Source organism: Macaca thibetana, chromosome 1, assembly GCF_024542745.1.
Source record: "Macaca thibetana thibetana isolate TM-01 chromosome 1, ASM2454274v1, whole genome shotgun sequence".
Lineage (NCBI taxonomy): Eukaryota > Metazoa > Chordata > Mammalia > Primates > Cercopithecidae > Macaca > Macaca thibetana.
The window spans coordinates 186,132,148-186,160,146 of NC_065578.1; the positions used below are offsets into that span (position 1 = coordinate 186,132,148).

The 27,999-nt window shown below is 38.7% G+C and overlaps 1 protein-coding gene across 2 annotated transcripts in view; it reads left to right on the forward strand.

Moving 5' to 3' along the window:
* ASTN1 (astrotactin 1) overlaps nt 1–27,999 on the forward strand; it is a 306,380-nt gene that overhangs the window by 9,308 nt on the left and 269,073 nt on the right. The window lies entirely within an intron of this gene.

Consider the following 27,999-nt stretch of genomic DNA (forward strand, 5'->3'; position numbering starts at 1 on the left):
ATATCTTTACTAACATATGTGTACATCTATCTGTAAATATTTCTATATGTAACCATATGTGTCTGTATTAAGCTAATCATGAGTTCATACTGATGTCTCCAGCTTTAATCCATTATCTAATTATCATTACCTAATTAACATTAGGTCTCATCTAATTCATGAATCATCTTACTTCCTCACCGTGCTTATCCTACTCCAACAATGAGTAACCTGGCTCCCACCATCTACCATCCATGTATTTAATTTTTCAGTTTCACTGTGGATGTATTACAGTATTGGAATTGTTTGTCCATACCACTATGGGGAACAATTTTATTAGTTGTAGGGCAGTTTTTCTGTACAATTTCTTTTGTCTTTAGTCTTACAGATTACTCTAAAGTTGCTTAGGCCAACACTTTCCCCCAACCTCCTTCCAGTGAGGTTGTTCATACATTTCTGATATAGTTAGCATTTTGTCACATTCTGCATTCATCCTGGGATCACCCAATCTCCTAAATGATTTATTTTCTTTTAATTTGCGCATATAAAGTTGTCCGTTTGTTCCCTAAAGTTACACCATACACATGTATGGTGTAATAAATCCACAGTTATAGAATCATACAGAACAATTTGATCACCCTACAAAATCTCCTACCCTTCATCTATTTAATCCTCCATTCCTTACTTCCAAACTCTGGCAACCACAGCTTTTTTACCATCACTGTAGTTTTGCCTTTTCCAGAATCCCATATAGTTGTAATAAAGTATGTAACCCTTTTAGACTTGCATCTTTTCCTAATATCATTCATTTAAGATTTATTGACATCTTTTCATGGCTTGATAGCTCAGTTATTTTTATTGCTGAATAATATTCCATTGCATGAAGTACCATAGTTTGTCCTTTTACCTATTGAAAAACATCTTGGTTGTTTCCAGTTTTTGGCAATTATGAATAAAAATACTATGAACATTAGTATGCAGATTTTCGTGTGCTTTCCTTTTTTTGTAATCTCATGCAGAGATTTGACTTAATCGTATTCCTCAATTCACAGCATATTTTATTATAGGTCTCTGAAAGCCCTTACTCCTTCCAGTCATTTATTGATTTGCCTATTTGCTTTTTTTCCTTTTCACTCACTGTTCCCCATAGGAAAATATTCTAATTTCCCTAATGCTTATTATTTTTTTGGTATGTGTTCTTGCAATAAGTCAATAGTTGTTCTGTGTTAATGTATTTTAAATTCAAGGAAATGGTGATGTGATATTGTTATTCTGATACTGACTCTTTTCACTCAGCACTATATTTTTAAGATCTACTCATACTACTTAGTATAAATATAGCCCAGCACTGTCCAATAGGGATTTCTGTAATAATGGTAGTATTCTAGTTCTGCCTTATCAAGTATGGTACTTTCTGGCCAAATGTAACTCTTGAACCCTTGAAATATAGCTAGTACAACCAAGGAACTGAATTTTTATGTTTACATTTTAATGAGTTTAATTTCAAATAACTTCATGTGGCTAGTGGCTACCATATTGAACAGTGAATACATAAAACTTGCCCACTATTGCAGAAGGGTTTATTGGAAAACACAAGTCTTATCCCTTGATTCTGACTGTTGCAGAACACTACATGATGGTCACCTATTACATTTTGCCAGTCCTCTCAGTGATGGACATCCAGGATGCCTCCTGCTTCCCATCACTATAAATAATACTGCAGTTATCATTTTTGTACATATTTCCTCAAGGACTTTTGTGAAAATTTCTCTGGGATACATAGCAGGAGCAGAATTGCTGGTTTATAAAGATTATGCATATTTAATTTGGCTAAATACTACCAAACTGTGCTCAGACTGGCTGGATCAGTTTGTACTCTCATCAGTAGTATTAATATTTGAGGGTTCCTAAATCCCCATACTCCCGCCAACAGTTGGCATTGTACAGTGTTCTAATATTTGTCAATCTACTGAGTGTAAAGTGACATCTAACTGTTATTCCTTTCATATATTAGGAGCATTTTAGATACGAGGGAGGTTATCTCTTTGACTGTAATGTGAGTTGCAAATACTATTTTTCCCAGGTTATTGTGTGTTTTTTGACTTTGCCTATGTTTTTGTTTGCTTGTTTATTGGTTGGCTGGTTTTCCAGAAGTCTTTGGATTTTATGTAAGTGAAGATATTAATTATTTCTTTTTGACTTCTATACCTTATGTCTTCATTGGAAAGGTCTTCTTCACTTTAAAGTTATAGAAGTATTCATCATTTTTTTCCCTGAATACTCTAATGGCTTTATTTTTTTGCATTTAAATACCTGGTATATTTAGAATTTATTGTGGTATGTAGTTTGATATATGGCTTTATCCAAGTATGGTATATGAAGTACCAACTTTAGCTGGTGTCTTAGTCCATTTTATGTTGCTATAATGGAGTACCTGAGGCTGGGTCGTTTATAAAGAAAAAAAGGCTTATTTGGCTCACAGTTCTGTTGGTTGGAAAGTTCAAGATTGGGTATCTGCATCTGGGGAGGGCTTTAGGCTGCTTCCACTCATGGTGGAAGACAAAGGAAAGCCAGAATGTGCAGAGATTACCTGGTAAGATATCATCACAAGAGAGAGAAGCAGAGGTACCAAGAACTTTTTTTTTTTTTTTTAAAACAACCAGCTCTTAGAGGGAACTAATAGAGCAAGAACTCACTTACCTCCAAGGAAGGCATTAATCTACTCATGAGGCATCCACCCCTGCAACCCAAGCACCTTCCATTAGGCCTCACCTCCAACATTGGGGATCAAATTTTAATAAGTGGTTTGGGAGGACAAACATCCAAGCTGTAGCAGTTGTCCACATGGTTACTCAGATGGTTGATTACCATTTATTAAATAGCTCATAATCTCCCCTCTGATTTGAGATGTCACCTTTATCATATAATAAATTCCATAGTACATTTAGGTCTATTTCTGAGCTTTTATTCTGTTCTATTACTATGTCGATATATTAATGTGCCTATATCATATTGTGTTAATTATTAAAACTCTGTAGTGTGTTTTAATATCTCACAGGGCTGGTCACCCTTTGCTGCTATTCTTTTCTAGAGTTCTCCTAGCCATTTCTTTTTTCCGTATAAACTTTAACTGTCTTATCTGGTTCTAAAAATGTAACAACAACAAGAATAACAAAAGCTAGTGGTATTTTTAATCATAAACCTTGTTAAATTTTTAAATTGATTAAGAAATAACTGAATATTTAAGATGTTGAGTTTTTCTACTTAAGAAATTTATATGTTTGCATTTGTTCAAATTTTGACTGCCCTTTAGTAGAATTTTAAAGGTTTTTTTTTTTCCTCATATAGTTCTTGCACATTTCTTGTTAGATTTACTCTTAAGTATTTTATCTGTTTGTGCTTTTGTAAAAGCAGTGTTTTCTTTTTGATTTATTTATTTTCCAAAGGATTATACTTTCTGTATATGAAAGCTATTAATGTTGTGTGTTAATTGACTACTTTTAGTTGAGGGAACGTGATGTTAGTCATGTAAATCACAGCAGTACCCAGTGAAATCCTTTTACTGTTATCAGTTTCTAGCTGGCTTTTAAATTCTAAATACGAGAAAATTCTGATGGTGAATCTGCCGCACTATGGAACCTGTGTACCTGTAGCATCTTTTGCAGTTATGCAATGCAAATCTGTACGCTTTCTGTGGTACTGACTGATGGCTTTGGATTGTCCTACTCTCCCTGTGATATCTACCTTTCCCAAATATAGATTCTGAGAACTCAAATTCTTTCTTACTCATGTCTCCCATCATAGTCTCATCCTGTACCTTGACCTCATTATCTTTACAATATGCCCTCTCCTGTCCTTCCTGATTTGTCTGGCTGGCTCTTTCAGTCTACCGCCAGTCAAGGATATAACCTGAAAAAGCACAATGGCAAAGGATGACTGCTTTATTGAAAAGTTCCTTCTGTACAAACACATGGGAGGAGTGGCTATTTCCTTTTTCTCTCCACTGCTGCTTCTATACCACATGTTCTTAGCTTCAAGACTACATATAGGCTACAGACTTAATTGAGTATAAAATTTATGCATAAGGGCAATTTCTTGAAAAGAGGGTCCACAACTTAAATCATATTTTTAAAAAGGTGCTATAAGTGGGATAGAGATGAACTTTTTCTTTTCTGGAATAAACAGTTCTTAGAAAGTGACTTAAAGAAGAAAAGCTTATTCTCCCACAGGCGACAATTCTATGCAGAGTGATTCAGCTTGGCAAGACCCTACTCCATGAAGTATTCACAAACCCCAGATTCTTCCACCTTGTTGCTCTGCCATTCCCCAGGCCCTTATCCTCTTCTGCAGAGTCACCAGTATGTGTGTTTACACTCACAGGAAGGGGAAGGACAGCCATTCAGGGTAACAATTTTCTTTCTCTCTCTCTCTCTTTTTTTTAAGAAAGTAAGGCAAAAGTTGCATACATCCCTTCTACTCCAATGCCATAGGTAAGAACTTTGTTGCATGCCTGAAATCCCAGCAGAGGATACTGGGAAAAGCAGTCTTATCTGGGTGGTCATGTGCTCAACTTAAATTCTAGAAGGAAAGAGAGAATAGATTTATTTATTTATTTATTTTAAATAGCAGTCAGTCCCTACTATAAGGATTCAAAAAAAAGTAAAAATCATTCTTCTAGGCCTATACAATTTCACTCTCCTTCCAGGAAACACCTCCTGTTTGAAAATACACATCTTTGGCTTGGTAGTCTTCTGCCTCTCCTAACGACCTCTATTTATCGTCTTCCAGGTCACTCCCCAATGTGCTTAGTACTGCCTCTCTGTATTTTCTGCTATGACAACTCCTGCCTTTACACAAGAACACTTTATTAACTATATAGGCCTAGATCAAAACATGTTTTCTTATAGGGCAAGATATTAAATATTTTCGACTTTTTAGACCAGATGGTCTCTGTTGTAACTACTCAATATATCTTTATACTGGCAGAAAAGCCACCATAGACAATATGTAAGTTAATGTATATAGCTGTGTTCCATTAGAATTTTATTTGCAAAAATAAGCAATTGGCCTATAGGTTGTATTTTGCCAACCCCTGAAGTACACAACACGTTCAGTTTTCTACTTTATAATTCCTTGATTCCTGCAACTCCGCCTTCATAACTCCATTTTACTTACCCACAACTATGGTCACACCCTTCTCATCCCTAAAAATTCTTCAACCCTGAAACTGCCCCTACTCGAACCACAAATTCTTTCCAGCTTTCTCATGCTCTTTCACTCTGCCTGATAATTGGTCCTTGGAAATTCACCATTTCAACGACACTTATTTTCTCCATGTCTATTAGAATGCTCTGACATATTTTCCTTTTCCTGAACTACCTTTTTATTAGAATCCTCAATTTCAGTGCTTCTTCTTGTCATTATACAGCATCTACCAGTCGAATGTCCAGAGGTGGATCAATTTCCCGAATTTACATGCTTTACCTTTACCCCCAGACTGAATGCTGAGATTTGTGTGTAAATTCTCCTGTTTGTGTACATTCAAGGTACTATAGTTATCTGGGTTCTAGTCTACATTTGGTCCTGAAAATTGCTTATTACTTTTTATTGACTTTGGTCGTCCCTTCCTCTCTCTTCCCCAAGTGACTATTTCAAACCATTAGTAAGGTAGTTAAGCTCCCAACTGAATTTCCTATCTTTACACCTAGCATAAGATGTTGCCTTGTAGTTGAGGTTATCAGGTATATTATCTCCAGTTTCATATATTTCCAACACACAAACTTGTAGACCCACTTTGGAATTCATTGTTACTTTCTTACCTCCAATTTCCAATGTATTTTGAGCAGCTTCTAAGTAGCAGTCATGATAGTAGGCTTTTGGAAGACAGTGAGAAATAAAACAGACATAGTCCTGTCTTTACAGAACCAGGAGTTTGCTCTCTTCTAGGAACATAGGAACTATATATGTATGTATGTATATGTGTGTGTGTGTATATATGTGTGTGTGTATATATATATCTCCTTCCTCTCTTCTAGATTTTTACTTTTTCTATTCTTCTTTTTCCTAGATCTTTTCCTTAAGCCTATAAGCATATTCAGCTTTCCTTTGTCTTAAAACATTAAAGAAACTTCTACTTACCTGTGTACTCTCTCACCAAGCATCCTATCAGTCTCCCAATCACAATAGTAGTCACAGTCCTGTCTGCTTCATTGCACTGAAGTCACCATTGATCCTCTAATGTTAAATCCAGGGAACTTCTATCATCATCTCAGTGGCCTTCAGTTGTATTTGTCACTGTTGATCTTCCTTCAAATTTGTCTCTTCTTTTCTTGGGTAATGCACAATCTCTTTATAGGAAGGAAAATAACTTGTAAAACTGAAAAAAAAAAAAAAAGTGCCAGTGCATTAAAAAGAAGAAGAAGAAAAAAAAGAGTCCTTGCCAAATCAGTTGGTGGTGACTTCAAAGGCCTAGTTATCTCCCAGCTTGTGATATTTTGACTCTTAGAACCTGCCCAAGAATACCCAGAATTCTTAGCAAGGCATTAAAAGACTCTATAACTGATGATTCCTACCTCTCTAGCACCATCTCAAATTAACCTCATATTAGTTTGGACATTTTCGATTATAAGACAAAATTCAACAAAAAGTGATGTAAACGGAAAAGAAGATGCATAGGCTCAGGTCAATGAAGGTGCAGTGCAGCTTGCCTTTATCTGGGCTCCAGTTGTGGGTCTCTGCAATTTTCATGACTTTGACCTCTGGGTGTGAACTTCATCCTCAGGCTGGTAGTAAGATAGCTGCAATAGTTCAGGCATCCCTTTCATATGGAAAATGTTCAGAGGAAGAGTCAGGATTGCTTCTGAGAAAGCTCTCCTAAAAGGAAGGAGGCATTTTTCTACCAGCAGACTCCTGCAAGCTACTCCTTGCTACTTTTTGGCATATGTTGGCTTAGGCCTACTCTTCATTGGGCCAGTCTCTGTGTTAAGAAGAAGGTAGTAACTGGTCAGCTTGGGCTAATCAGAGTCCATTCCTGGAGCTGAAGTTACCCACCCAGACATCATGGCAAGCAGTAAGGTGAAGCGACAGCCTCAAAGTTACTTCAGCAACTCTCCTCCACTTCATACTTCAGGAATAATGGGCTATTACTGGCTCTTTTATTTTTCCTTCTGATTCTTTTCATTCTGCCTTATACGTCTTACATAAAATCTCCTTCTAGGAATCTTTTGAGGGCTCTTTGTACTCCTGTATTCTCATAGCACTCCATGCACTTATATTCCTTGGTAATATTCTATTTCTAAAATAATTTTCTTCTCTATTTTCCTGCCTCTGCAACTGTAAGCTCCTTAAAGGCAGACAGTTTCTTAGTTATCTGTGTCCACAGGTTCTGGCACAGTGCTGTTTGGCATGGAGTACCTACTTAGTGAATGTATGCTGAGCTTGGTACCACTGAACTTCAACAGACTAACTCCTGGGAAGCCATGGTGTAGCTCAGCAGCTCTCTAAGTGTTCCACAGACCTTCCCAGGGACTGATGAGACCCTTTCCAGGGTATCTTTGAAGTGAAAACTATTTTCATCATAATATTAAGATATCAGTTATCTTTTTCACTGAATTGATATTTACAATCATGGTGCAAAACAGTAGTGGGAAAAACTGTTGGTGTCTTAGCAGGAATTAATACACCACCAAAATATACTAGCAGTCATTGTATTTTCACCACTCTCACTGGTTTTTTTTTTTAAATCCAGTTTCATTTAAGAATAACCCAAATAAAGCAGTAACAATTATTAATTTATTGTAAATTCACCCTTGAGTACATGTCCCCTTAATATTCCAAGTGACAAAATGTGGGGTACACACAGAAAGCACTTCTGCTGCAAGCTAAAGTGAGATTGTTTGATTTGCAGGCTCAACTATCTACTTTTGTCTTGTATCACAACTTTTACTTGAAAGAACAACTGACAAGCTAACTATAATTATTCAGACTCAAGTAATTGGCTGAAATTTTTTTGAAAGTGAACTAAGTGATCTTGGAAAACAACTGACAGTGTGTGTTGCCAATGATAAAATTCAAGCTTTTAAGATAAAAATTAACGTATTATGGAAACTTGTAAATGCCATAGTGAGCTTGACAACTTTCCAATACTTGAAGACTTTTCTGATGAAACCAGTAATGCTATTAATGCGTGAGGGTTTTTGAAATTGTGTAATGAAATGTACCAGCATTTGGAAGATCTGTGTAACTCCATGAACTGATATTTTCTTTTTTTTTTTTTTTTTTTTTTTTTTTTTTTTGAGACGGAGTCTGGCTCTGTCGCCCGGGCTGGAGTGCAGTGGCCGGATCTCAGCTCACTGCAAGCTCCGCCCCCCGGGTTCCCGCCATTCTCCTGACTCAGCCTCCCGAGTAGCTGGGACTACAGGCGCCGCCACCACGCCCGGCTAGTTTTTTGTATTTTTTTTAGTAGAGACGGGGTTTCACCGTGTTCGCCAGGATGGTCTCGATCTCCTAACCTCATGATCCGCCCGTCTCGGCCTCCCAAAGTGCTGGGATTACAGGCTTGAGCCACCGCGCCCGGCCTGAACTGATATTTTCTAAGCGACCAGTGCATGTATAAAAAAAGTTCAAATTTCAACATGGACAATGATTTTGATAAAGAGCGTACAAAATGTTCAGTGTATGACTTCTGTTTCTGCATTGCCAGTCACCTTTAAGAAATTAATGCTTGTTGAGTTTTGGTGTAGTATTAAAGAATATCTATAATTATCTGAGGTGGCTATTAAAATACTCCTTCCTTTTCTAACTTTATATCTGTGTGAAACAGAACTTTCTTTATCGATTTCATCCAAAATAACATGGTGTAGTGTATTCGCTAAAGAAGTGGAGATGAGTATCCATCTGTCTTGTATTAAGCCAGTATTTAAATATTTACAAAAAAAATTGGACAGTGTTATTGTTCTCACCATTTTTTGTTTTGAAAAATATAGGTTTTTAAAAATAAAATATATGGCTTATGTTAACATGTAGTGGGTTTCTTATTGTTGTAATGAAATGGATTAGTAAATATTTTAAAAATTTCTTAGTTCTGGCTTCAAATATGGTAAACATTGGTAGATATACCTCATATAAGAAATGCTCGTTATAGTTCTCAAGAATTTTTAGGAGTGTAAAGGATTGCACAGGCCAAGAATTTTGAGAACTGCTAACCTAACTCCCATGGTACTTCAGCTGGGAACTGACCCTGGTATCCCAGGGAGAATTAATTGTCTTTCATGTGAATGTAGCAGCACTTGGTTTACATCTCTATTACAACATGCCCACAGAATAGCATATTGGTTTGTCTGCCTGTGAACTTAGTGCTGACAGATACCTGATATTCAGTGTTTAATGAACAAATAGACACACAGACTGACTGACTGACTGAATGATTGAGTGAGTAAGAGTTCCTGATCTGCTCTTTCTACCCCGAGGTCTGTTTTTGTTCCTGAACTGTTATAAGAGTCCTGTGAGTCCTATGGAGAACAGAGCTTTATACACACACAATAACCTCTTCTAATTAGATTTGCTGCCTTCAGCTTCCATTCCCTTCAGCCATATGGGAAATTTCTGTGGGTCAGAAAGGAAGAGTGCTTGGTTGAGAATTTCGTAATTATGGAACTTAAAGAGATTTTCAGAGGTCCTTTTCTTTTGCCACTATCTTGAGGGTTTTGGACATACAGTGAGCATGGAAGGCGCATTGTTATGGTTACTTAAAGGTCACAGGGGAGACCAATTGAGAGACTCTGACATTTAAAGCAACTTTGGCATGTTTCCCAGGGGCCTTGGTATTAAAGGATAGGAGATGGCTGTTGTTACAGAGCCACTCGGAAAAGTATGAGCTACTTTAAGACAGAACACCTAAATCCAAGATGTTTTTACCTTCATTTACCTCCAGAGGAACGGAGCTGAAAGTTGATTTTTCCGAGGTTGCAGGTTAAAGGAATCTGAGAGTTATCTGAGTTCCTCAAAATCTTAGAGATTTTGCTGGGCTAGGCTATCCTGAGGTCAGACACTAGAAAACTCAGAGACTTAAAGATTTAAGGCACCCTGAAAACTGCCAGGTCAATACTTCCCAAACTTTTTCATGACAAGACACCCCTAAAAATGATGATTTTTCTCTATCTCCCTGGAGTGAATCATGTGTCTTCTCATGGTTAGAGGTGATGGGTTTTAGGGACTGTGGCTTATGCCAGATCCCACCAGTTACCCCGAAGGCAGGGGGTGAATATCACTGCACATTGAATCCATTTGCAGCAGACTGGGATGCCAGGGCATATCTATTGGGAAATCATTTTCTAGTCTAAAGCATCTGTGTGGGAGGGGGCTGCAATCTCATTGCACACTGTGTAGATTCCTTGTGTGTAGTGAGAAATCACTAATAACCTTCTCCAAAATTTTAAAGCTGTGGTTCCTCTAAATTAGACCAGATTACCTCTATAAACCACTGAGGCTGTAATCTAGTATGTTAAACAAGCTCAGAGATAACTTAAAATCATTGAGTTCTACTTCCATCTCATCTCAGGACCTGTTTTGGTAGTAGCCTTAGGGACTATTCCTATTTAGTCCAGTAACCTGGCAGAAAAAATAAAAATCATGTTCCAGAATCTCTTATGACATCAACACAAATTAGAGCACGTGAAGACATGTAGTAGCCATTATTTCCACATGGATTTGATAAAGTTCTAGATAACCCTAAAGGCAAAGAAAAGACATTTGTTTACCTGAGGAAACTTGTTCACTGTCAGTGTTGCCCAATAAATGGTAATTTATTATTTTTTAACAATATTAGGCTTATGTAAAAGTTGCAAAAATAATACAAATAATTCCCACATACCTTTCACCCAGCTTCTCCTAATTGTCATTTTGCCTAATTGTAGTACGATGTTGAAAACTAAGAAATTAGCATCAGTATGAGAATATTTTTAGTTGGTACTTGAGTTATCATTTTAAAACTATAATATTTAAACATATATTAGAAAATATATGTATTAGAAAAATAATAGGCATATGAAACCTATGATTTCATTCATTTTGTCTCTAAGATTCAGATAAGCAGAAAGTTGATTTAAAGTAAATTTTAGTTAAAAAACATAAAAGTGACTTTGATTTCAAGTGGCATATCGACATGGCAAAATTAAGTTATGAAGATATTATTTGACTTTTCGGAATCTCTGTCAACATAAATGTGTGATTTAGGAATTTTAAGAACTTACCTCCTTTCCCTTACTACCTTGGTAGAGGCTCCTAGGACAATGGCTTCCCAAGTTGGGCTTTACAACTTCAGGGTGCCACTTCTCAGTGATTTGCATTCTCCATCCATGATGGTTCAGCCCAGAATAAAGTCCCTGCATGTGGCCATAGCAAATCTGACTTCCCTATAATTCTCACATTACAATGTAGATTGATGATTATGGTAGTGATGATGGAAGTTAATGTTCTCCCAAAGACTGGGCATTGACAACAACTTGGAAATGTTCGTACTAGAGGGAGATTTGAGAGGGAAGTGTAAATTATCCAGTTAATGGGTTTTCTCCAATATAAATGCAAAAACTGCTTTCGTCTTCAAGTCACCATGTAAATCACGCTGTTGCCTGGCAGTTTTACATCCTCTCAGGTTCTGTGCAGAAATGATTGGTAAGAACTCTGGAGCAAGGTAGCTATTTAGGGGTTGAGATGGCCATGAGGGCTGTGCAGATAGCCAGAAGGACTCTTGCTTAATCTGGAGTGGAATTTGCTGACCACATCTGCCTTATGAAGTTCAGTGTTTCTTCCTCCCTCAGTACTCAAAGGCACTTATAATAATTTGTGGCTCTTGAAACTCAGCCTTTTTTTTTTTTTTTTTTTTTTCCTCCTTGCTCCTTTCCTCTGGCTCAAAGAATCCTGATTTCCCATGCATGTTCTCATTGTTAGTGAATTAAGGTTTGGTGAGACATAGGGCTTCAGTTCAGGTCACCACAATTTCATTGTCCTTCTAGAAATCAGGAACTTGCTGGATTAAATAATGACTTCCAGATAGAGCAACGTGTTTTTCGGTGCAGGGTATGCTTTTGGAATTTTTTTAAAAGCCGAATCTTTCTTAGTGAAAGTTGACTCAGTCTGCTGATTTTTAAGATCCTCCTCCTTTCCCTCATTTTATTTTTTTATGTAAAATTTTGAATGTGAAGAGTAGCAGTGATGTATAAAGAACCATTTGATTGGAAACTACTACTTGACAGTCTTCTGTATTTTTTTGTTTATATTTGCCTGGCTTTCTAAACTACTCCACATTGTCTGGGATTCTGAAGTACTTTTTCCAAATCCTGGGGTGCTCTGGAATAATAGGATAAGTATTCTGATTTCTGAATGTCAGGCACATGAACTGTGGTTAACGTAATCCTCTGTTTCTATGGTGGCTTTTGTTTATTAACTTTTTTATTTTTAGATTTTATTTCCTGAGTTTGCATATCATGGAACAACTGCTGGTACAGGCATAATTAAAAAAAAATACAACAGCAAATTTGACCACTGAGCCACATGCTGACCACCTTGCTTAGAATTTGTAAATTTGCTAGCAATGTGTAATTATTATTTTTATTGCCTCAAATAACAATAAGTTCAGAAAAATATGACCAGAGGGAGCCATCTTCAGAGCATGTCTACATAATCATTAGAGCTGGGATTCATGGTATAGTGATACATGTATTTCCCTCTAGTTGTTGTAATACTGGTAGAGACTGATACTACCCCTTGGATGCGTGAGGGGCATCCAGTAAATTGGGTCATTTATTCATTCTAACTTGGCAGATGGGAGTTACTATACTTCATGTGGACTGTAATGTCTTGCTAACCACTGACACCAATACTAACAAAACTGTTGAGCTATTTTAAACAGTCAAGTAAGAAAGCATAGCACATAACTATGCTTTGGTTTTGCTCCAAGGTGACATTTCCAAAATACCTATTGTTGGAGTTGAGTAGACCCAATTAATGTCACCTCTCTTCTCCACCTAGCTTCGGGACCAGCTAAGAGACGGAGATAAGAGCCAGGCAGTTGGAAATGAAAATATCACCTTTATTACTGATCAAACTATACTGGAAGATGTGGCTTAGATATGGTCAAGATGCTTGCTTAACATTATTTTAAACTAAACTTACGTCTCCAAATATCAGGTTTCCATGGAAATAGAGCTGGCCCTACAAGTCCCCACAGAGTTTAGACAGCAGAGCAGAAAACACTTTATTCAGGCACGCAGATACCAAAAACATAGAGAGGAATGAAAAGGGCTGAGTGCTGCCAATCAGTTTTTTTCCCCCCGTATTCATCAATCAGATCTGTTTCTCTTTTTTTAACAATGTGTACAAGGGTAGAGAGACCAGGCATGCTACCTTACTGGAGACGTATTATATATGGAAGCATGAATCCTGGAGAAGAGAAGTTCCCCAAGCCCCCATCACTCATTGCACACCAGGTCTTAAGCTAAGTACTTTTCCTCTATTAGCTCAGCTACTACAACAATACTGGGAAGTAAGTGCTGTTTGTTTTTTGTTGTTCTTGTTTGTTTGTTTTTGAGACGGAGTTTTGCTCTTTTTGCCCAGGCTGGAGTGCAATGGCATGATCTCAGCTCACTGCAACCTCCGCCTCCCAGATTCAAGCAATTCTCCTGCCTCAGCCTCCCGAGTAGCTGGGATTACAGGTGCCTGCCACCATGTCCAGCTAATTTTTTTAATTTTTAGTAGAGATGGGGTTTCACCATGTTGGCCAGGATGGTCTCGATCTCTTGACCTCATGATCTGCCCGTCTCGGCCTCCCAAAGTGCTGGAATTACAGGTATGAGCCACCGTGCCTGGCCAGTAAGTGCTGTTTTATTAATGTAGAAACTAAGGCTTCATAAGGTAAATAGTTTCCCCAAGGTCACACAGCTTAGAAAGTGGGTGAAAAAAATACATCCTTCAGTCTACCTGACCCCAAAGCCTCTGCTCCTAACTAGAGCACTATGAGGTCTCAGAAGTCTTAGCTCTAACAGCACTTTTCACCTTAACATGCACTCTGGTACCTTATCTCTCTATACCTTGTTTTTACTATGTGTCCACTGGTGAGAACCATTCTGGCTTAGATGAGAGGACTCTTATAGAGAATAGACAGTAAGGAATGGTTGTAAATTACAGTTAGCCACATACACACACGGACACCCAATGAATCTACTTATAGGTGAAGGATAAGCACTTATAATGTGGATAACAGAATGTACCCAGGCTTTTTTTCAAAATTTTCTTTATCTGTGAGCTGATACATGCAAGATAAAGGAAGTTAACCTTATTTCCCATAAAGTGGTAAATTGGGTCACATTGTACTTAGAAGAGTATTTTATTCACTTATCCATCCATAAAACACTTATCAGGGGTCAATTCTGTACCAGGAGGCTCAGGGCTAAATTAGGAGGATGCTTTGATGGGATAATAATCCAGGACTATGAGGTCCTGTACATACCCATAAAAAGAAAGGTAGTTAAAAGATTATAATGTCTTTTCAACCATAGTGGCTTCTTGGCAGAGCTATTTTCAGATATTATAACTCTTCCTCTTCTCAAAAATACATTCACTGCATTTGACTTCCTGTAGCATCACTTTGATGATAGAATTCATTCATTCATTCAGTTACATGCTTGAATATGACTCTGAAGCCATATGTTTATTTTTTAAGATTTTTTCAGATTGGGGCCAACTGGACATTTTTGAGTTCAAAATGGTGGTGTTTGGAGGATGCTGTCACTCATTTGGTGATTAGTGAGCTTTGGCCTTTTGCAAATAGATTGTCTTCTTTCTATGCCAAATGCAAACTTCTATCAGCTATATACAGAAAAACTTTCTTACAGTGATTGATTTTGTAGGTGATAAAAATACCCTAATAAAGAAAACAGTGAAATTGCCTTGGATATCTAGATGGGACAAGCCAAAGATCTATGACCCATCCTGTTGGGAATGTGTTCTCTGTGGGGCCCCTGGAAGAAAAGCAAGAAAGATGAATGAAGGTTTTCCTCACCTCATCATACCCTCTTGATTCTCTCTGTGGACAAAGTCACTGGAGTTATGAACACTTTAAGTCTTCCACTTTAAAATTAGAATAATACTATCAGATAAATACTAAAAATCCACTAGGTTTTGCCCTTATTTCTAATAGATTGCCTGATTTTCAAGATTCTCAAGCATTTCCACAATGACTGTGCTGTAACAAGGCTGCCTTCATCACTGCATCCAAGGTACCTTCCTTGATTTAAATTATAAGCTTCTATTCAGGACTTACATGCATTGGCTGTGATTTGGTTTACGGCATGTCTTTCCTTATGAAATGCTCTTTTCTCCTTCTTTGCACCTTGAAATGCTAGATTTTCTGCAAAAACCAGAATGAGTCCCTCTCTTTAATAAATACTTTTCACATTTGCCCTATCTCACATAGATATCCCTTCTATCAAAAGTCCCACAGTTTTTATTATCTAACTCACATTATTTCATATTACTTAATTGTTCATTCTGCATTTATTTTTCCTCCCAGATAGATGGTAAGCTCACATATAAGAGGTACCATCTTGTGTGTGTCTTTTTTTAGTTCCCTTGTCTTCCTTAGATCCCCAATGCTATGCCCATCTACAAGTCTCAATGAATAGTTACAGAATAAATGCATGAGTTCACATCTGCTGAGATTTGCTAAATCCTGAACTCTGTTGTTAACTCACACTGGGAAAAGTTTTTCAGTGGACTCTCTTTTCCTTCCTCAATTTTCTGCATGGCAGAGTGGAAAGAGCATGGGCTTTGGTGTCAGAGAATCCACCACTTATTTTAAATGACCACAGCCAAGTTTTATTCAAAGCTCCTGAACATTGGTTGTCTAATCTGTATGGGAGAGATAGTACTTTTCTCACAAGAGAGCAGGAAATCATATTTTAGGGAAGCTGGCACAGTTTTTGGCACCAACAAGATCCACCCAGGCTGCGCCCTCTCCTGTGCCTTTACTCAGGTAGCATCCAAGCACTCTTTCCTTTTCTGTTCAGTGATATCCTGATTAATGAAAGCTTTCTAAGGAAGCTCAGCTTGGTGCAAACAAACTCACAAAACCTCTTCTAAATCTTGCGAAGCAGAGCTGTCTGGGTGCATTAGCATGACAAAACCACCTCAGGACACAGCTATTTGTCTCAGTCCAGTTGAAGGTGGAGCCATGTTGGCTCAGCAAAATGACCAAATGTTCTAAATATATATGGGTCAGCAGCCTCTTCTTTCTGTGCTTTCCCTTTTCCTTCCACTCCTCGGTGACCAGAGATTCCTCAATGGCTTCCCCTCCACCCTAACACAAAAACAGAAGTATCTGATATAATTAATGCTCTTTGATTAACTGATTGTAGTTGAATGTGAATGAGTTTCAGCTAGTGTGTTATCCCAACCAGCAGTTATATTTTAGGCCTTTTATGTCTATAGTCCCATGATAAGAGATCTCTAGCATCAGCAAGCAGAGAGATTTTCTGGGGCAGGAAAATTCTACGGTCCCAATCTGCTGGCTATAAGGTTGACCTTGAACATAAACCAAATTTAGCCTTTTTAAGGTGATAGGATATGTTGGCTCAAAAGGGACATCTCTCTTTCTCCCTGATGGTTACGTTCCCTTTTCCCCTGGGAAGAGTTGATCTGAGTACCAGGTCTGGAGCTTGTTTTGGTGATTGGCAAGGGGGTGGGTGGAAAAGTGAGTACCCTACTATAATCCTCTTGCAGCCTCTAGAGGGCCATGTTTCCTGCCCTTGGTACCCTGAATGGCACTTCCTCCCTCCTTTAAGTGCTGATACCTTAACCTCGTCTGAACCCTATTCTCATCATTTTCTATTCTAAGACCCATAAATGCATGTTTTATGTTTTCCAATACACTGGATGCTATTTTAGTTAGTATTTTATTAATGGACTTTCCACATTATAAAAATCACCATAAATCACAACAGGCAGAGTGGCATGGTAGAGTTTTAGGCTAAGAGGCAGGAGACCCAGGTTCAGTTTGGCTGGACAGCTATCATTGGTCCTCAGTATTTTCTAGGCCTAGCTTGGGTGCTGGGCATCCAAAAAGAGTTAATGCCAAGGCTGAGCCTTCACAGACCTTGACAGTTTGTGAATTAGCTCCACCTCTCAGTAACTGTGACCTTGAACAAGTGCATTTACCTCTCTGGATTATGTGTATAATTACGGCATTGGAGTAGGTGAATCTAATGCTCATTCTAGCTGCAGATTTTATGAATCTATGTTCAGCAGACTTGCCTCTGGGAATTAATACTTCAAAGTAATATTTTCCTATTGTAATAACCCTTCTTGTCTGATATCCTTGAACTCTTCTTTGTCTCTTGCATTATTTCCATCTTAGTTAATAATGTCTATGGCTGAGAAAAGCCTGTGATGAGGACCTGTTCTCTTCAAGAAGAGATGTTGGCTGGAATTAGATGTGGCCTGTTCCACTTATGTTTTCCTTTTTGAGCCATGTGTCTGTCTTGAACCTTTCTCCTGTCTTCACCAGCCCTTTCCTTGCATGTGTTATTAATACCCCTCTGTTTATTTCATTATGTAATTGCTCAGCATTCGTGTTGTGGCTGTTTAGAATCACATCCCCATAAACTCCTTCTTTATGCTTTCCTGCTTGTTCATACCAGTGTTTTCTAACCCAACGGTTCTCTGCCAGGGATGATTTTACCACCCCCTCCCATTTGCAATGGCTGGAGACATTTGGTGCTACAGGCATCCAGTGGGTCGAGGCCAAAGATTCGGCCAAACATCCTACAGTGTGTAGGGCAGCCCGCACAACAAAGGATTGTCAGGTTCAAAATGTCAATAACGCTGAGGTTGAGAAACCCTTGGAGAATTATTTTTAATTTCTTTAAAGCAGAAACCAAGTATAATATGTCTATTTCCATGTGAATAGGATGCAGCACAGGGCTACACAACAAGAAATAAAAGACATTGCTTGTTATTGTTTAACTAACTAGCCCCTGGGTAGGTGAACAGAGCTACCGTGGCTCAGTGATATAATTTAGTCATGTGCCATCTTACAATAGCACAGCCAGGAAGATGGATAGCAAGGTCTGACTAAAACCACGGCCGGGCATAGTGGCTCACGCCTTTAATCCCAGCACTTTGGGAAGCCGAGGCAGGTGGATCACCTGAGGTCAGGAGTTCAAGACGACCCTGGCCAACATGGTGAAACTCCATCTCTACTAAAAATACAAAAATTAACTGTGCGGTAGTGGTGTGCACCTGTACTCCCAGCTACTCAGGAGGATGAGACAGGAGAATCACTTGAGCCCGGGAGGCAGAGGTTGTGGTGAGCTGAGATGGCGCCGCTGTACTCCAGTCTAGGTGATAGAGTGAGACCCTGTCTCAAAAAAAAAAAAAAAAAGAAAAATTAAAAAACAGTTACGATATTTCGTATGATACTTTGAAACATGTAAAGACTATTCTGTTGGGATATTTAGTCAAATACAATAAGACTGAAGACCCTAAGGCAATCCAGCTGGGATATGTTCACGAGAGGACACTCCTCATGAGAGTAGTCACAAGGTCTGTCACAGTGACTTGTGAGGCATAGGAGTGCTTACCGTGAGTGGAAACAAAGAGCAAATCGTTCAGTAGGATGGGATTTCATTTGGTGGCAAATTTTAGCACAGTGTCAAGCTCTCTTAATGAGCAGTGGTACTACTTTCTTTAGGAAGAGAGGTCATCTAGTTTGACATTTGTTTTGCTTCGTTTTATAATTCTCAAGTTAGAACTGGTGCTTCTCTATAAACCTGTGATAACATATTCTAGAACAATGCTTGTAAAATTTTAATGTACATATGAATCACCTGAGGATATTGTTAAAATGCAGAGTATCTTTAGTACTTTTGGGTGAGGACCAAGAAGCCACATTTCTAACAAGCTCCATGCTACTGGGTCATGAGAACACTTTGAGTGGCAAAGTTTTTAAATATTTAAGCTGTATAGTGTTTTAAAGGTCATTTACCCCAAGCCTGTATATCACAAATGATGAAACTGAGGCCTGGAGACCCTAGAGCAGTCATGGACAGAGCATGGTGAACAGACGTCCAAGCCCAGCCCTGTTCCCGTGCCCTTCCTTCCCCTCTTCCCCTACCCCCAAGCTTTTCACTTTGCTGCACAATTTTCGGCAAGCCACTTCCTGTTGCTGGGCCTTGGCTTCTGTTTTTAAAAATGAGGGGGCTGTAGTCCCTGTGAATTCTGCTGTAACTGGGGCTGTCATTTCCTCCATGCCTCTGTCATTTGGATGCCCATGGTCACGTTGCTTGTGGCTCTTTTCCTGCTGCCTCCAGGGAGTGAATCTGGAGAATGCAGGAAGCAGGCTGGGTGGGCAGAAGATTGCTGGGGACTGCTGCTGGGGTATTGGTTGGATTAGCAGGTACTGCCTTTATATGGTGAGTGTACTAGGATCTAGTATCTAGTACACTCGTCATATGAATGAACTAGGATCTAACCTTGGTCACAAATGAATCCTAGCACCCATCGAACTGGTTCAGGGCCACTACTGATGTGATGAAATACACAGAGCTTAATGGGAACTGACATTTCTTGCTGCTGAGAAATGAGACAACAAAGCAAAAGCAACGTCCCGTGGCAGTAAGCACATCCACCTGCCCCTCCGCATGTAGAAAAAGTTCTCTTAGAATCCTAAGGATGGAATTTCTATTAATATTGCGTTGAAGGCCATTGAGGACAGGAGAAGGAAGAAGAGAGAGGAGACCTGCGCCTTCATTCACTTGAACCTCTTCATTATTCATCTGCTTATAATGTCTTTTCTGGCGTCTTGTTCTTTTTCAGGTCATTATTATAACTAACCAAAATAGTTAGCCTTGGACATCCCTCTGGGAATTCCTAAGGCATTTCTCAAAACTTATCTGAAAATAATGATTACACCTCTTCTCACAGGATGATCATTATTGCCGAAGTTTCCTCTCCCTCCTGTATACATTTTTACCGCTTCCTTTTTGCATTCTGTAGAAGCATACAGTGAAGCCATTTTTAAAACTTGGAGGAAAAATCGATATTTTAAGCAATAAAGATGCATTGTTTTTCACAGGAGTTTTCTTTGAGGATTTCTGCAGACATCAGACAATAAATCTCCTTTGTATCTCTTTAAAGCATTAAGGAGGATAGCCCCTTTCATTCCCTGCTGAATAATAGTAAGACTGAATCATAGCGATTTGGTGTTTGCGTAAGTCCACTCCAGCGGGTTGGTGGGGAGCGGACCAACATCAAGAATAAAAATCCAGACACCTTGTGATTCTCCATTCCAGTGAGGTTGTTCCCAGTAGTACATTAGACAGGACTCCAGAGGTGGAAGATCAGTGTTCTCTAACAAGATCAGAACTGTAAGAGCTGATTAGACCCATGCGATGGAGCAGGAGTAGATAATGAATGGTGGAGAGGTCAGTTAGGTACTACTGCTTTCAGGAGCCTGCATTTCAGAAGCAAGAAGGCACTCAGTGAAATGAAAATGTAACTCATTTAGTGTTGATGCAATGACATTCCTGTATTTGCAATCCATTACTAATCTGTGGATCTCAGTGCTGCTTGGAAGCACGGGGGCTAGCTATGTACATGGAATGATGAATTTTGTAGATGTTAGCACAATGGATTGGGATTTGTGGATCCGGAGATCTGTGCCCTCATTTCTGCTGCTGTTATCTGCGATCAATAAATGCTTTCAACACATATTCCCTGGGTGACTACTGTAGGCATAACACAGTTCTAGTTCCAGATAATTTTGTTTCCTTAGCATCTGATACATAGTAAATATTCAGGATAAGTTACTGGAATAAATAAATGTCTGAATGAATTAATGTATATGCTAAGGCAAATGTGACCTGTTCCTTTCCCTCATATAGCATGCAATCTATAGCATAAGCATATAATCTATAGAAAATTAGTTATCTTCTTGAGTTTCATTTTCCCCACTTCAAAAATAAAAATAAACTAGACTTTTACAGGGCTAAACTATGAACTCGTTTATTCCCACCCTTTTGGATGAGTGGAGATGCTTACCTGCAAATTATTGTTAGATGCGTGAGTAGAGGGTCTTTACATTAGCTGGACTATAGGTAAAATAATGACCTTTGTCTGCTCTGATGATACTAGTGTGCAAGTATTATTAATGACAAGATATAGCCCTGTTCCTCCCCCATCATTATGCTTTGACCATCTTGACCTATCGCCACTTAAAGAAAAGAGAAAGGCTTGATGAGTTTGGGATTATGGGGCGTTCATGCTTACATGGCACACAGACTTTGAGCCATGTGTTTTTGATACAGAGGAGAATTATTTCAGTCTCTTAAAAAAAACTAATATTTTTAAGGGACAAGGTGTTGTGGAAAGAGAAGAACAGCTTGGGCTTTGTGTCTAGACAGACCCTGTTTTGAATTCAGTCTGTGAGTGATTGCTATCCAGTTATCCAACTACTCTGATCCTCGATTTTCTTTTGACCTCTGAGAAGTTTATAAATGGTAAAGTGCCTTGCACACAATTATTGCCTAATAGTTCTTCCTATTCTAATTATTGTCTAGGTCAATGCTTAGAAGCATCTTTATAGATATCTTAGTTGGATAAGTAAGGTGATACATGTGATAAAAGCAGGATTCAGCTGGACAGGCACAGATATTATGCTGAAATATGAGAGTTAGTTTAAAGGCTATCTTTAAAATTATAGTGTATGAATCATTGTGATTTATGAACTAACCAAAAAGAATTCTTTTCCTGGAGAATCTGACCCATGCTGAGTCACAAGGAGAGGGAGACTGCCAATATTGGAACATCTCCCTCACGTTTTTACCCCCTTCTCACTCTGCATATGAGTATCCCTTAACACATCATTTTACTTGGAAAATGCATAAGCAAATATGTGTGATTCCAGGTCTTCAATGAACAGCTTTACTGGCATCATAGCAGTTTACACCTGTTAAACACAGGCAGTTTGCTAAGCAAGTGCTAGAAGGTATACCAAGGCAGGATACAAGGTGGCTTGCAGAGTGGAATTTTATTAGCTCTGTTTTTTCTATCAGGGCCTTTGGAGTTCAGTCCCAGGTAGGTCCTAGCCATTACCCAGATGGTATTCAAACCTTGGTGGGATTCTAGATTGCAGATTACAGCTTCCAGACTTTGGATGTTCCATTGACATGATTATCTAATGCAGAAAGGAGACCCTGCTGCTGGTATATCTGTACCTTCCTCCTGATGAGTGGGCTTAGGAGATATTGGGGTCAGGAAAGGGCATGCAAAAATTCAGCTGCAGGATCACAAAGTTACCTGAATGGAGCCACAGGATGAGAAAAGCAGACTGCCATCATTCCTCTTGGATGACTTCATTTGGTACCTACTCATCTCTACTGGTGACAAAGTTCAAATTGAAGATAGTAACTGGTAACCCAAAAGGCAGATATGAATCTTCTTAGCCAAGATAAGAATCATGTGTCCTGCTCAGGGGAAAGGAATTGATTAGATTGTTATTTGTCTTTGTTCACATGTTTTTAGAAATGCGATACTTTCCTCACCTCCTTCGATTATAAAGGTAATATATGTTCACCGTATTTGTTTTAGAAACGATAGGAAAGAATAAAGAGGGGGAAAATTACCCATAACCTTACCAACCAGAGGGAACCTGCTATGGTTTGGATGTTTGTCCCTTGGAAACCTCATGCTGAAATTTGATTGTGAATGTGGCAATGTTAGGAGGTGGGACCTGGTAGGAGGTGTTTGGGTCGTGGGGTGTTTCCTCCAGGGTGAGTGAGTTCTCACCTTATGGGTTCCCACAGAAGCTGATTGTTAAAAAGAGTCTGGTGCTTCTCCACCATCACCCCTGCTTCCTCTCTCTCCGATAGCTCTCCTTCTGCTGGTGTCTGCTGTGAGACAAAGCAGCCTGAGGTTCTCACCAGATCCAGTTGTCCAGTCCTGAACCTTCCATCCACCAGAACCATGAGCCAAATATGTCTCTTTTCTTTGTAAACTACCTGCTCTCAGGTATTCTGTTACAGCGACACTAAACAGACTGACAGAACCCTTCTGACACATAGGTATATTTTCCTCTTTTAAAGCCTAATTTTTACCTACTGTCTGTGTATTTTAAAAATCTTGGTTTTTCATTTAAAAATTTAATATACACAAATTTCCGTACTATAAAAATCTAAAAAATGTAATTTTATGAATTCTGGGAAGGCAGCAGATGGGTTTACTATTAAATTCTCAGTTCCTATCAGTTTGTGACACAACACAATCTCTCAATATATAGTTGTTGAATAAAATAAACAATGATATTCTAGCATATGGATGTTAAGTATTCTATTGGATAATATTGAAATTTCACTTTTTTTTTTTTTTTTTTTTTTTTGCAATTATACCTAATGCTGCAGTGAACATCTATGGTATAACAAAGTTCTTTTTGTATTTCTGATTATTTTCTTAGGATGGATTCCCAGAAGTACAATTACACACTCTGTCAAAAGGGTATGAGCATTTTAAAGTTCTTGGAACATATTACCAAATGACTTTCCAGAAAGGTTGTATTAATTCATATTTCCACCAGAAGTGGATGAGAGGCACATTCACTGTAGCCCAGGCAGACACAGAGTAAATACAGCAGTAAGGACCACTTTGGCAGCTCCATCCATCTGGAAGGACAGACAAGAGCAGCTTCTGGTGACTTGAGGGGAAGGTGTTTTTTAATAGGATCTGAAGAGTGAAATTTGTCATGTCCTTTAATTAAAAAATCCAATAAGTGCAAACTTGGTCTAAGGATAGGAAAAATAACATTTTAGCAAAACCGAAATATAAAGCTTTCTCCTTCTCAAGGGACCTAACAACCAGTCCCTGCAAACCTCGGAGAGGATGCTCCATGCCAGGAGCTAATGGTAACCTTGTCTGCCTCCACCACTCGGTGTCAAACACTTAAACGTGGACCAGGCTCACACCAAAGTCTCTAGGTGACACTAATTCCTGATTTAATTACGCTTGGCAGTGTGTGATGGGCCTTAACAAGCTGGAGTCCCTGATGAACTGCATCTTGGGGGTTTAGAGCATTACCTAAAGGTGTGGCCCTTACCCAGGCTAACTCTGGTAGGTGCAGAAAACCAGATTACAGCTCAGAGATTCAATGAAAATGACAGCGCACCATCCAGTGACTTGCAACGTGACACTTTTAAGTGGGGAGGTGAAACATGGTATTTTTCTGGACCTAAATCATTAGAAAAGAAGCACTCCAGGAACAATTTTAAGAGTATCAGCATTAGGTAGGTGCCATGCCACCTCTCATGCCATACAGTCATCATCCTGGGGCACAGACTGTTTTACTTTGTTATTCATTTCAAGCCTCCTGTTGATGTACAATAGGTCTGCAGAGGGAGGGTACACTTGCTCACTACTCTGGGAGGATATCCTAATATCCTAACCTCATAACCAGGGTCACACAGACCACCCTGCCATGCACTGCCAAAGCCTAGTTTTATCTCTGGCCTTCTTTGTTGACTGAGACAAGATGGCTGTTTTGTAAAAGGAAATTAAACAGGAAGATATAATAGAAAAAGAAAATGTCAATTATATTTGCAGAGGTAGATGAGTTTACAAAGTAAGGTTTAGCCATGAAAGGGATTGTTCACTCACAAACTCTGTGACCTTGGGGCAAGTTAGTTAACTTTTATGAGCCTCAGCTTTCTAATCTGTGAAATGCAGATAATAATACTCACATAGAAGGGTTCTTTTTAATTTTTTTTTTTTTTTTTTTTTGAGACAGAGTCTCGCTGTTGCCCAGGCTGGAGTGGAGTGTCACGATCTTGGCTCACTGCAACCTCCGCCTCCTGGGTTCAAGTGATTCTCCTGCCTCAGCCTTCTGAGTAGCTGGTACTACAGGCGCATGCCACCATGCCTGGCTAATTTTTGTATTTTTAGCAGAGACGGGGTTTCACTGTGTTAGCCAGGATGGTCTTGATCTTCTGACCTCATGATCTGCCCACCTCGGCCTCCCAAAGTGCTGGGATTACAGGTGTGAGCCACTACGCCCGGCAAAGAGTTCTTGTTAACATTAGAAGATGGAATGCATGAAAGAGAATATAGCATGACTTTTAGCACGTCACTGGGTCTCAAGAATGGTAAGTGCATTTTTCTCTTTTTTTGTTAGGTGGTTATTATTTTCCCCATTCCTTTGTTTCTGTTCAACTCTCTTTCTCAGGTAGAAGCTAAACAAAGATATTCAGCCTTCAGGCTGAAGATCTGAGTTGACAGTGCTTCTAGATCTGGCGGCAGCATTGATCCCTCCCAACATCCTGCTTCCTTGCTTGGTGGGATCCTTGGGACCTACAAGCTGCTCTGCAGTGTTATTTCTTCACATTTCACCTCCCCAAGCCTTTCCTCTGTCCTTACACTTATTTGTAGTTTGATTTTGAAACTATAATAATCTCTTCCATTCATGAATGGTCCCCAGTTTCTCACCTGGAATTCATGCCAACTTGTTCAATGAATGCAGTAATTATATAGCCCAGGAACTGACACTCTTATCCCTTACATATGCCTACTGGGAACTTCTTACACTGCTTGAAGCATATTTATCTGTTGTTTTCCAAATAAGATGAATTCCACTATTTGGTGAAATGTGGTCTGGTTTCTGTCATCTATTGATCTGGTTTATCATCGTCATCTATTGGTCTGGTTTAGCATACTGACCTGGTCTTCTTAAAATAATCCTGATGGTAACACCATCCTTTCTTGGAGCTCGTTGGCACTTTTGACAATCAGAGGCTACTTCCCTCTTTGTTCTTACATTCATACTTCTTTTTTGACTGTTTATTATATTCCTATTTAATGGATGATAAGAAATTTCAATGCTCATATCGTATACAGAGTGGAGATAAGTGATTGCTATCTCCTTAGGCCAGTGGCTGAGCCAGACTTTGCTGGGTCGGGTTGCTAATTCTACCGACTTCTTTAATTTCTTTTCAATCCATTCTATAAAATTAAACAACTCTTTCCCTCAGTTGCACCCAGAGGAGATTAGTCTTTTAGATTCTTGTCTAATACCCAAAGACCATAAACACACTTTTGAAATCACAGAAGAAAGAGAAGAGTGATTTTCTCACAGATGTTTCTTCTAGATTTTGATTTGGGAGTCACTTAGAGATCTCATATTTGGTGCATACACATGAACAGACATGCACCAATTTCAAAAATAGCAGTAGTACTGTTAGTTCTCCAAATGAAGGGTAAGAATATTTTTAAAATTGTGAGCTTGTTCAAAAGTAACTCATTTGACTTTTGAAAGAAATATATGGAGAATTTGAGGGTAACAATTTTAACGCTAATAATGTTTTGACTTTTAGAATTTTGATTAAATTAAGCAAAGATTAAATGCAATTTGCGTCTTTGAACTCACCATAAAAATCTAGTACTGGGCGTAGAGGCTGTGTGATGCATAATGAGAAAATTTGGGGTGAGGATAGCCTATGGAGCTAAAAAATAATCTTCAGAGAGGCTTGTGAGAAAAAGAAATGGACACTCTTTTGTTTTCTTTTTTTCATATAGTACTTCTAAGTTATGACTCCTTTTCAAAAATATCTTGTTTTCCCTCATTCACCTAATGACAGAAAATTATGTGAATAACCCTTAAATTCCTATGCAGGGTTGTAATTAAGAAAAGATCAAGCCCCCTAAACCATTTCTGCTAGTCAATGGAAACTTACATTTATATTATTATTATTATTACTGTTTTGTTGTATTAGAACCTGATGATTGCTTCACCAGGGCATTGTAAGTTATTATTTGTAAAGAAATTGTATCTCTCTGGAATAAAGGTCATTTTCTTTTGCTGCATAAGTTGACATGAAAAATTACATCAACAGCAAACATTTACGTTTTGAATCATATGCGTACAGAATGCTGTTGACCTGACAAACTGTTTAAATAAATCATCAAAATAGGATGCCATCCATCCAACAGTTTTGAAAGAGTTTGCAAGTAAAGTTGTAACACTGTGGGCCAAATATGTCAGATGGCTCCTGAATGAGAACCCTGAGTCACTGGCTGCCCTGTGCAAGTGTCAGCAATACCCAGGGATCTTCAGAGGGGACCTCTGCACCCTCAGGTCACCTTCCATTGAAGGACAGAGGTGAAGCACTAACCAAGGAAGTACCACTGAATGGGCACAAACCATAGGCAGAGTGGAAAGACAGCATGGTGGTCAGAGTCTTGGGCTTCAGACCCCAAAGGACATGGTGGGTGAGGTGTATGGAAGCTGCTCAATTACGGAGAAGGCATGGGCATGGGTGGAATAGTGGAAAGTATTGCGACATGGGTGAAAAACTGGTGTAGACATCAAAGAAGAGAATAAATGAGTGCTTCTCGGAATAAAAAGCATTAACTGTGGAGTCTTCTAGAAACCAGTACTTCAAATTTTTAATTTAACATTTTAATATTTTTATGGAAGAGAGAGGTCATAATGAAATTTCTTTAGTGTGCAATCGACACTAAAATCTTCCACATACAGGAATGTCAAGCCAATGGAAATAAATTTCAGAACTATCAGAGAAGCTTAAATGAGAGAATTGAAGAATAACTTCTTTAAAAAAAAAATAAAACGTCATGTTTTGCAGCCCATATGAGTGTGACCTACCTGCACAAGATTTGTCTGACTGTTCCAATGATTGCTCACCCTCTAAAAGCCTTTTATGCTTATTGTTTATGCTGTCTATTTGGCATGGGGCATATGTTAGCTTCAAAATGTTATTTATCTTTTTCCATATACATCTTGACTGCTCAGTAACATTGTATTTTTCCTTCTGGTATCACCAGAATCTACCACAGAGCCCAGAAAGCACTGGATCATCAATGAACCTTTTGGGTATTCTTGATCATTATCTTCGCCCAGGTTCCCTAGAAAACAGGGCTTGAGGCATGCACTAAATTATGTTGCTTTTAATAGCAAGGCAAGGACCACAAAAA